At 38.1% G+C, this 11,979-nt stretch overlaps 1 protein-coding gene across 2 annotated transcripts in view; it reads left to right on the top strand.

Moving 5' to 3' along the window:
- The first annotated feature begins 2,044 nt into the window (after positions 1-2,044).
- LOC106090293 (uncharacterized) overlaps positions 2,045-11,979 on the top strand; it is a 139,328-nt gene continuing 129,393 nt past the window's right edge. The window contains exon 1 of one of the 2 annotated variants that reach the window (XM_059368321.1): positions 2,045-2,122. The gene's annotated coding sequence lies outside the window, so the exon portion shown is untranslated. Of the gene's footprint in view, positions 2,637-11,979 lie in introns of both variants that reach the window. The other variant, XM_059368322.1, reaches the window with a different exon arrangement.

The following is an 11,979-nucleotide window of genomic DNA, read 5'->3' as shown; positions in this document are numbered from 1 at the left end:
GCACGACGGGTTAAGTTATGTCTTCCAACAACTGTGCTAAGTATTGTTTAAATCGCTCCATAATCTGATACAGCCCATATAAACCGCCCTTGAATCTTGACTTCTTGAGCCACTAGAGGGCGCAATTCTAATCCGATTTGGCTGCATTTTCGTATGACGTGTTTTGTTATGACTTGTAACAACTTTGTCAAATATGGTTCAAATCGATCCATAACCTGATATAGCTGCCATATAAACCGATTTGGAATCTTGACTTCGTGAGCCACTAGATGGCGCAATTCTAACCCGATTTGGCTGAATTTTCGAATGACGTGTTTTGTTATGACTTCTAACTTGTCAAATATGGTTCAAATCGATCCATAACCTGATATAGTTGCCATATAAACCGATCTGGGATCTTGACTTTTTGAGCCTCTAGAGGGCGCAATTGTTATCCGATTGGAATGAAATTTTGCACGACGTGTTTTGTTATGACTTGTAACAACTTTGTCAAATATGGTTCAAATCGATCCATAACCTGATATTGCTGTCATATAAACCGATCTGGGTTCTTGACTTTTTGAGCCTCTAGAGGGCGCAATTGTTATCCGATTTGGCTGAAATTCAACGGCTTCTCCCATGACATTCAACATACATGTGAAATATGGTCCGAATCGGTCTATAGTCTGACACAGCTCCCATATAAACCGATCTCTCTATTTCATTTCTTGGGCCCCTAAAGGGCGCAATTCTTACTCATATTGTTTGAAATCTCACGCAATTACTTTTACTATGGTCTCCAACATTTAATTCAGTTATGGTCCGAATCGGCCCATAACTTGATATAGCTCCAATGTTGTAGCAATTCTCTTCTTTTATCCTTTGTTTGCCTAAAAAGTGATATCGGGAAAAGGACTCGACAAATGCGATCTATGGTGGAGGGTATATATGGTTGCCCAAAAAGTAATTGCGGATTTTTCATATAGTCGGCGTTGACAAATTTTTTCACAGCTTCTGACTCTGTAATTGCATTCTTTCTTCTGTCAGTTATCAGCTGTTACTTTTAGCTTGCTTTAGAAGAAAAGTGTAAAAAAAGTATATTTGATTAAAGTTCATTCTAAGTTTTATTAAAAATGCATTTACTTTCTTTTAAAAAATCCGCACTTACTTTTTGGGCAACCCAATAAGATTCGGCCCGGCCAAACTCAGCACGCTTTTACTTGTTATCTACTTTTTTGACTTTTGCGCCACAATCATCATCACAAATTTGTTTGGTCAGATTTTTTGATTGCAACAGATTTTGGTCAAATTTATTTTTCATTTTATTTTTAGAAATTTTCGTCTTAGATTCCAAGCAGGGTATCTACCATTCGCTGCAGCACATCTTTTAACTATTTCAACTTGTCTCGCTAAACAATCGAAGCTGTGTGCTACCATAACAGACAACATAGGCCAGAGACTGAATGACTGACTTCAGCCACGATAACAGTTGCATATTTCTGTTGCTGTTTATGTTGCTCCTACTACTGCTGCTGCTGCTGTTGCCGGTTGCTCTTTACGTTGCTCATATTGTTGTTACGATCAGCACCACCGAAGCTCAAGTTGGTTGGTTGGTGGTATGCCAGCCAGCCAGCCACCATACCCGCCAAAACGAAAAATATCCAAAGCACGTCGCAGCCGTCAACATCGTTATAGCCGTACCAGATTTTTGTTTGGCCATAATTTTAAAGTTTAGTGTACGACAAAACCTCTTAACGTCAATAACGTAAAACGGAGTTTAGGCCCGAGATAGATAAAGCCGGTCCACAAAGAAACGCATGGCAAACGGAGTCTCATACATGTTTGATTCTTCTTGTATGTGGCTGAGAAAATTGTTTCTTGTTCTGTGAAAGAATTTCTAACTTTCGATTTCTACTGTTTGTGAGAGAACCTGAAATAAAAAAGAAGCGGGAATTGTTTAAAGAACAACAAAAAATTTGAAAAATAAAAAAAATTAAAAATAATTTATAAAGCGTTACAAAGAAAGTATTGGAAAAAGAATTGTTTATAAAAATTTCTTTTGAATTAATTGTTAACAATAGATATTTTAAGGAAAAAAAATTCATTTGAAGAAAATCTTTGCTGTCTCTCCCCTGTCTAACTGGTATGTGCAAGTGTGTGTGTGTGAATGTGTTTCTATTTCCAGAGTATCTCAGTGAAATGAAAAATGCCATAGAAGAAAAAAAAAAATAGAAAACCATAGTGCGATGCATTGCTTTTCCTCCTTTTGATTTCTAATCGTCATCATTGTCCGGCATCGCAGTCGTCATCATCACCATTCAATAAATTTCCAATAGTTGTATTTATAATTGTTTACTTTTCAAGTGAAATTTCTATTGTGTCCGTCCAGTGATTGTTGGGAGATTGTTCAACATCACACACACTGAAATCCAGCCAAAAGTGTTTAGTGTCATATGTGAATTGTTTTTTTTTCTGTACGTTTCATCTCATCTCCAGAAAATATCTTTGAAGTTAATTGGATTATTATTTTTAATAAAAGCGAAATACCAAATCTTCAAATCGTAGCCAAACCTGCAGTCTCATCATCTTCAACTTTATCACCATCATCATCACCATTGCCACCAAATAGCTTCTCAATTAACACAGATATTTTTCGGGTGAATATAAATGAAATAATTACACACTAATTTGTATTTTAAATTTGAAAAAATCAAAAACCAAATCCACAAAGAAACACCAAAAAACACCTTTTTTTTAACTTTAACATGTGGATTTTTGGAACCAGTTTTAATATCTTTTAAGTTTTTATTGCACCGTCGTTAATTTATGACAAACCATTGTCGTAAAATATTTCGATATTTTAGAATGTGAATGAATATGAGAGGTATGATTATCAGGTCCCCACTAATCGACATTAGGACGAGGGCTCTAAATAGAAGATAACAAAAAACCTTAAACAAAATATAGAAAAATCTATAAAAAAAAAAAAACAAGTAAGAAGGCGTTAAGTTCGGCCGGGCCGAACTTTGGATACCCACCACCTCGGGTATATATGTGAACCACATTTCGTCAAAATCCAGTGAAAAATGCATACCTTAAGCCCCATAGCAGCTCTATAGATATCATCCGATTTAGACCAAATGCTTATAAGTACAAGTCATTGTTCAACCGAGAGATCGGTCTATATGGCAGCTATATCCAAATCTGGACCGATCTGAGCCAAATTGAAGACAAATATCGAAGGGCCCAACACAAGTCATTGTCCCAAATTTCGGCGACATCGGACAATAAATGCGCTTTTTATTAGCCCAAAATTTTAAATCGAGAGATCGGTCTATATGGCAGCTATATCCAAATCTGAACCGATCAGGGCCAATAGAAGAAAGAAATCGACGAGGGTAGTCGAAGGGCTCAACGCAACTCACTGTCCCAAATTTCAGCAAAATCGGATAATAAATGTGGCTTTTATGGGCCTAAGACCATAAATCGGAGTATCAGTCTATATGGCAGCTATATTCAAATCTGGGCCGATCTGGACCAAATTGACGAAGGATGTCGAAGGGCTCAACGCAACTCACTGTCCCAAATTTCAGCAAAATCGGATAATAAATGTGACTTTTATGGGCGTAAGACCATAAATCGGAGGATCGGTCTATATGGCAGCTATATCCAAATTTAGACCGATCTGGGCCAAATTGACGAGGGTAGTCGAAGGGCTCAACGCAACTCACTGTCCCAAATTTCAGCAAAATCGGATAATAAATGTGGCTTTTGTGGGCGTAAGACCATAAATCGGAGGATCGGTCTATATGGCAGCTATATCCAAATCTGGACTGATCTGAGCCAAATTGACGAAGAATGTTGAAGGGCCTAACGCAACTCACTGTGCCAAATTTCATCCAAATCGGATATAAAATGTGGCTTTTATGGGCCTAAGACCCTAAATCTGAGGATCGGTCTATATGGCAGCTATATCCAAATTTGGACCGATCTAAGCCAAATTGACGAAGGATGTCGAAAGGCCCAACGCAACTCACTGTCGCAAATTTCAGCAAAATCGGATAATAAATGTGGCTTTTATGGGCTTAAGACCCTAAATCGGCGGATCGGTCTATATGGGGGCTATATCAAGATATAGTCCGATATAGCCCATCTTCGAACTTAACCTGCTTATGGACAAAAAAAAGAATCTGTGCAAAATTTCAGCTCAATATCTCAATTTTTAAAGACTTTAGCGTGATTTCAACAGACAGACGGACAGACGGACGGACATGTCTAGATCGTCTTAGATTTTCACGCTGATCAAGAATATATATAGTTTATAGGGTCGGAAATGGATATTTCGATGTGTTGCAAACGGAATGACAAAATGAATATACCCCCATCCTTCGGTGGTGGGTATAACAAGAAAAAAGGCATTAAATTCGGCCAGGTCGTACTTTGGATACCCACCACCTCGGGTATATATGTAAACCACCTTTCAACAAAATCCGATTAAAATTGCATACCTTATGTTCCATAGCAGTTATATCGAAATATGTTCCGATTTGGACCAAATGCTAATAAGTCATTGTTCAATTGTGTATAACAAAATATTGGTCTTTTTTGTTGCTATATCTAAAATTAAACCGATCTGATCTAAACCATATACGACACAGATGTCGAAAAGCCCAACATAAGTCACTTTGCCAAATTATCGGATTAATAAATCGATTAAATAATCGGATTATAAATGCGTCTTTTATGGGGCCAAGACTTTAAATCGAGAGATCGGTCTACATGGGAGCTATATAAAAATCCGCCCCGATTAGGGCCAAGTTGCAGAAAAATATCGAGGAGTCTAACCAAGCACTGTCCCAAATTTCAGCGAAATCGGACAATAAATGCGCCTTTTATGGCCCCAAAACCTTAAATCGAGAGATCGGTCTACATGGCAGCTATATCCAAATCTAGACCGATCTGAACCAAGTTGATAACGGATGTCGAGTGGTCTAACACAACTCACTGTCCCAAATTTCAGCAAAATCGGTTAATAAATGTGGCTTTTATGGGCCTAAGACCCTAAATCGGCAGATCGGTCTATATGGGGACTATATTAAGATATAGTCCGTTATAGCCCATCTTCGAACTTAACCTGCTTATGGACAAAAAAAGAACCTGTGCAAAGATCGTCTTAGATTTAGATCTGCTGATCAAGAATATATATACTTTAAAGGGTCGGAAATGGATATTTCGATGTGTGGCAAACGGGATGACAAAATGAATATACACCCATCTTTCGGCCTTAGCCGAACATGTTAAGTTCGGCCGGGCCGAATCTTATATACCTTCCACCATATATCTCATTTTTCGAGTTCTCTGCCCGGTATCTCATTTTAGGCAATCAGAGAATAATCGATAAAAATTTTAATGCTATTGTCATATTAAGTTATAGTCCGATTCGGATCTTAAATAAATTGAAAACCATACTAAAAGTCATTGTGCCAAATTTCATCCAAATCGGATAAGAATTGTGCCCTATAGGGGATCAAGAAGTAATAACGGGAGCTGTATCAGGTTATAAATCGATTCATAGTGAAGGTCATAGGAGAAGCCGTTATCATATCAGGTTATGTACCGATTTGAACTATACTTAGAACAGCTGTTGGAAGCTACAACAAAACACCTCTTGCAAAATTGGAACCATATGAGGCAGTAATGTCAAAAAGCTTAAATGGGCTCACTGTGCCAATTTTAACGAAATCGGACAAAAAATGGGCATTTTATAGGTCCAAGGGCTTAAATCGGGAGATCAGTCTATATTGCATCTAAATCTAAATATAGGCCGATCGGGGCCATATTGAACACGAAAGTCGAACAGCCCAAGATAAGCCACTGTGCAAAATTTTAACGAAATCGAGTAATAAACGTGGTTTTATGGTCCCAAGATCTTAAATGGGGAGATCAGTATATATGACAGCTATTTATAAATATACTCAGTAGGAATCTTGAAGGGCCTAACACATATCATTGTTCTAAATTTCAGCCAAATTGTTTAATTAATTTACCTTTTATGGGCCTAACACCTTAAATCAGGAAATCGGTATATATGGCATCTAAATCCAAAACTATATCGATTTTGGCTATATTGAACTTGGATGTCGAGGGCCTAATACAACTTACTGTCCCAAATTTCAGCGAAATCATACAATAAATGAGCCTTTTATGAGCCCAAGACCTTAAATCGACAGATCGGTATATATGGCTGATATATCCAAATCTGAACCGATCTGGCTCAAATTAAACAATGACGTCGAGTGCCATACCACAACTCACTGTCCCAAATTTCAGCGAAATCGGGCAATAAATATCCCTTAATGGGCCCAAGGCCTTACATCGAGAGATCGGCATATATGGCAGCAATATTCAAATCTTGACGGATCTGGGCCGTATTGAACAACAATGTTGAGGGTCCTACTACAGCTCACTGTCCCAAATTTCAGCGACATCGGATAATACATGTGGCATTAATGGGAATAAGAACTTAGATCGGCAAATCGGTCTATATGGGGCCTAAGTCAAGATATAGTCTGATATAGCCCATCTGCAAAGGTTCAGCTCAATATCTCTATTTTTAAAGACTGCAGTGTGATTTCAATGGGCAGGCGGACATACGACGGACGGACAAATAGACGGACGACGTCTTGGAAGTCGTAACAGAATATCACGTGCAAAATTTTAGCCAGATCGGACAAAACTTGTGGCTTCCAGGGGGTCCAGACGTGAAATAAAGAGATCGGTTTATGTGGGAGCTATAACAGGTTATATAACGGGACACATAGGACTACGAGCGCTCTTATGCGAAATCGGTGTGGCAAATGATAGGGCATATGGAGATGATGAGACTTTGGAGCATTTCCTATGTCATTGCCTGGCTTTCGCTGCTAACGGACAGCGGTACTTAGGTGGGGAAACGATACCAGACATGAACCAACTAAGGGGAGTGGTATGGAGCACATTTAAAGATTTTGTAAGTAGCACGGAATTCCTAGATTAAAATATTCTTTTTCGAGTTTACTTTTTAGTTTTTAGAACGCACAACAAGCCGCTTACTGGTTTAGGTGTATGTCTATTGTGGCATGGGGCAGATTAATATCTGCACCCTCTTTTCAATCTAATCTAACCTATATCAGGTTATAGACCGATATCAACAATACTTGCCACAGTTGTTGGAAGTGCAAAATGTCCGCCCAATTGGATAACAATAGCGGCTTCTTAGAGCTAAAAATGTCAAATCGGAAGATCGGTTTATATGGAAGCTCTATCCAAATCTAAACCCATGTGGCCCATTTGCAATTCCTAACGACCTATATCAATAAGATGTATATGTTCAAAATTTCAAGCGGCTAGCTTTATGCGATCGACCGGTATCGTGATTTTGACAGACGGCAGGACGGACGGAGTGTGCTAGATCGACTCATAACATTAAGAAGATCCGGAATATTTATACGTTTTTGGGTTCTTAGACGAATATTTCGAGGTGTTACAAACGAACTGAATAAGTTACTATACCCCCCATTGTTTGGATGTGGGTATAAAAAAACCGCCCTCGACTGTCGCAGATCTCTCAACGAGATGGCTGAACAGTTTAAAATTCACCTGTTCTAAGCCACAGATATACCCTAGGGAGTTGTAGAGTGGACGAGTATGCAAGACTAGGAACAACCTCACACATTCCAGGGGAACTGAAAACTTTAGGTATGCCTCTATTAAGAAGTAAGCTAACTCTTTAGGATCAGGCCCGAAGGGAAAAGGATGATAGATGGTCACAATGGAATGGTTGTTGGCATTTCAAAATTATGTGGCCAAATCTAGACATGAAGAGGTCTACCGCTTTGCTATCGCTGGCTTGAACAGACGTCGCAGTCATTGTGTCCGTCATGACCGGTCATTGTCTGATCGGAAAACATACTGTCAGACAGGAGATTGCTGTTAAAGACTTTTGCTGAAGCTGTGGGGAAGGAAGAAGAGATTATAGAACATCGGCAGTGTGTGTGTCCCGCACTGGCAGTCAAAAGGAGTTCCACTGATCGTAGTATAGACCAATTTTAGAATTTTGACTCTGATAATACGCGGCTTCAGCAGCCAGATCATTCTGTTTATTTTCCAGGCAACGGAACCTATTGGAGTGTTCGGGGACAACCTACCAAATCTCGATGATTTAGGGTTTTATACATAAATGGCTTCACTTCATTTTTGTCTTTCCTTTGTTGTTATTCAAAGATTTAAAAAGTTGATACAAATTTCCTGTGAAAGTTTTTAATACAAATATGGCATGTTTTTTTTTTCAAATATAAATAACACAAATTTTTTTCTCAGCGTCCATTCTCTAACAACCTTTAAATATTTTAATTTCAAAAGCCAATTTTTTTTTCATAACGATTATCATTTTAATGATTTTGTTTATATGCCGAAACCAAAACAGGTGAAAAGTGAAACCGGTAACAAAATTTGTGTAGGTAGAATTTTTTATACGCTCAACTGGTGGCCAATCAATAAAACTTCCAACAAACGCGTTTGTTATTGGATTTAAAAATAAAGCTTCCCAAATTGTTTCAACGCTTTAGCAGACAACCAAAATGAAATAAACAGGCCCTTATTTTAAAATAAAATTGTGGAATTTAAAACATTCAAAATTTTATGCCTAAGATATCAACTCGTCAGTTCACATAATAATTCTAAGCAACCAACTTCCTCAGACACTTCCACGCCCCAAAATTTCAATAAATTTTAGCTATAGCCATAAATTTTATTGTAATGATAAACCCTTCAGCCCAAATATAAAGCTACCACACAATGAAGAAGATATTCCTGCTGTGCTCCCTAATTCACATTCCATTCATTCAATTATGAATACCCAACATGACCTCGAAATTATGATAATACCATTAATAGAATTTTGATGTCGAAACAAATATTAAATAGAATAGAAATCATCACTGTGACCATAAATCATACAATAATCATTTCCTAATAGCAAAGATAATTAAACTTCGATTAGCAAGTGTGAGAAAAAACAACTGTGAAGACATTGGCTATATTTGTTTAATTTGAAAAATGCTGTTTACTTTTTGATTGTGGAGACTTAAGGAGAACAAAGGTGTACCAATTTTGATATTCTAACATCCACCACCGAAGGATGGGGGTATATTCATTTTGTCATTCAGTTTGCATCACATCAAAATATCCATTTCCGACCCTTTATAGGATATATTCTTGATCAGCGTAAAAATCTAAGACGATCTAGCCATGTCCGTCCGTCTGTCTGTTGAAATCATGCTACAGTCTTTAAAACTAGAGATATTGAGCTGAAACCTTGCATAGATTCTTTTTTTGTCCATAAGCAGTTTAAGTTTGAAGATGGGCTATATCGGACTATATTTTGATATAGCCCCCATATAGACCTATCGGCCGATTTAGGGTCTTAGGCCCATAAAAGCCACATTTATTATCCCATTTTGCTGAAATTCGGGACAGTGAGTTATGTTAGGCCAGTCGACGACTTTCTTCAATTTGGCCCAGATCGGTCCAGATTTGGATATAGCTGCAATATAGACCGATCCGCTTATTTAAGCCCATAAAAGGCGCATTTATTGTCCAATTTTGCCAAAATTTGGGACATTGAGTTATGGAAGGCTCTTGGACATCAATTTTCAATTTGGCTGAGATAGATCCAGATTTGCATATAGCTGCCATATAGACCGACCTCTCGATTTAAGGTCATAAAAGGTACATTTATTGTCCGGTTTTGCCAAAATTTAGGACAGTGAATTGTGTTAGCCCCCTCAACGTCCTTCTGCATTTTGGTAAATATGGGTTCAGATTTGGATATAACTACCATATAGACCCATCTCTTGATTTAAGGTTTTGGGGCCATAAAAGGCCCATTTATTGTGCGATCTCGCCCCAATTTCGGACAGTGAGTTGGGTTAGGCCGTCTAATATTCTTCTTCAATTTGGCCCAGATTGGTCTAGATTTGTATATAGCTGCCATATAGACCAATTGCTTGATTTAAGGTTTTGGGCCCATAAAAGGCGCATTTATTTTCCGACATTTGGGACATTGAGTTGTGTTGGGCCCCTTCGTCAGCCCTCTTCAATTTGGCCCAGATCGGTTCAGATTGGTATATAGCTACCATAAAGACCGATCTCTCGATATAAGGTCTTGGGCCCATAAAAGACGCACTTATTGTCCGATTTCGCCGAAATTTGGGAAAGTGAATTATGTTAGGCCCTTCGACATCCTTCTTCAATTTGGCCCCGATCGGTCCGGATTTGGATATAGCTGCCATATAGACCGATCTCTCGATTTAAGGTTTTGGGCCCATAAAAGGAACATTTATTGTCCGATATCGCCGGAATTCGGGACAGTGGGACAAATAAACTTAATGTCCGCGCCGAATTTGGTCCAAATCGGACCCTCTTTCGATATAGCTACTATGAATAAAATTAAATTAAGCATTTTTCACCGGATTATGACGAAAAGTGGTTTACATATATGCCCAATGTGGTGGATTTCCAAAGTTCGGCCCGGCCGTTCTTAACATAATCATATTCATACTCCACTCTCGAATGCCTTTTATTAGAGTCCCGATCGGTCCACTTTTGATTTTGGGCGGTACTTTTGGAGAGGTTTTGGACTTGGGCGGCCAACTAGGTACTTGGATCCAATTTTTGTATTTTAATACCCATATTGTCTCGTTAGTCCCATATTGTCCCCTTAGATTCATTTGATTTTGGGTACTACTTTGAGGGTGGTTTGGGGCCTGAAATAGCCCCCTGGGTTCTTGGATTCAATTTTTAATACCATATTTATACTCTAATTCCGAATACCTTTCATTTGAGTCCAAATGTAAAATTCTAATGGAAATGTCAGATTGCACCTGGCAACACTTGTAGTTGCCTGGGTCATAAACTTATACAGCAGCCCTCGTTCAAACCGATCCCACTTTATGACTAATTGATACCACTCAAGTAAATTTTTTTCTCACTTTTTTCCTCGTTATAGATTCTTTATTCATTCAGTCTTCGCAGATCTGTTCTCTTCGTAGTAATATTTTATGGAGTGTGGGCAATTCACCATAACCAGGCTTTAGATTGGAACATCTTATAAAGGGTGATTTTTTTGAGGTTAGGATTTTCATGCATTAGTATTTGACAGATCACGTGGGATTTCAGACATGGTGTCAAAGAGAAAGATGCTCAGTATGCTTTGACATTTCATCATGAATAGACTTACTAACGAGCAACGCTTGCAAATTATTGAATTTTATTACCAAAATCAGTGTTCGGTTCGAAATGTGTTCATTCATGTGTTCAGCGATGAGGCTCATTTCTGGTTGAATGGCTACGTAAATAAGCAAAATTGCCGCGTTTGGAGTGAAGAGCAACCAGAAGCCGTTCAAGAACTGCCCATGCATCCCGAAAAATGCACTGTTTGGTGTGGTTTGTACGCTGGTGGAATCATTGGACCGTATTTTTTCAAAGATGCTGTTGGACGCAACGTTACGGTGAATGAACACATTTCGAACCGAACACTGATTTTGGTAATAAAATTCAATGATTTGCAAGCGTTGCTCGTTAGTAAGTCTATTCATGATGAAATGTCAAAGCATACTGAGCATCTTTCTCTTTGACACCATGTCTGAAATCCCACGTGATCTGTCAAATACTAATGCATGAAAATCCTAACCTCAAAAAAATCACCCTTTACTTTATTATCTAGTACCTTGAATACCATCAACTGACTTATGCGCATAAAATTATTCCCAATATTCTCAAAAATATATGCAACAAAAAAAGAATAGTTAACATCTGCAAGTTGTGCTGGGAAGCCTAACCTATGTTTTAACAATGTAAACAAAATTATCATTTATGTATGACGAAAAAAATAAATTGAAGCACTTAGAACTAGTTGTATATGCAAAACAATGCACATTTTGAATGAATGTGATTCATCAA

This window comes from Stomoxys calcitrans, chromosome 4 (assembly GCF_963082655.1).
Source record: "Stomoxys calcitrans chromosome 4, idStoCalc2.1, whole genome shotgun sequence".
NCBI lineage: Eukaryota > Metazoa > Arthropoda > Insecta > Diptera > Muscidae > Stomoxys > Stomoxys calcitrans.
This window is presented reverse-complemented; position numbering and strand designations above follow the sequence as displayed.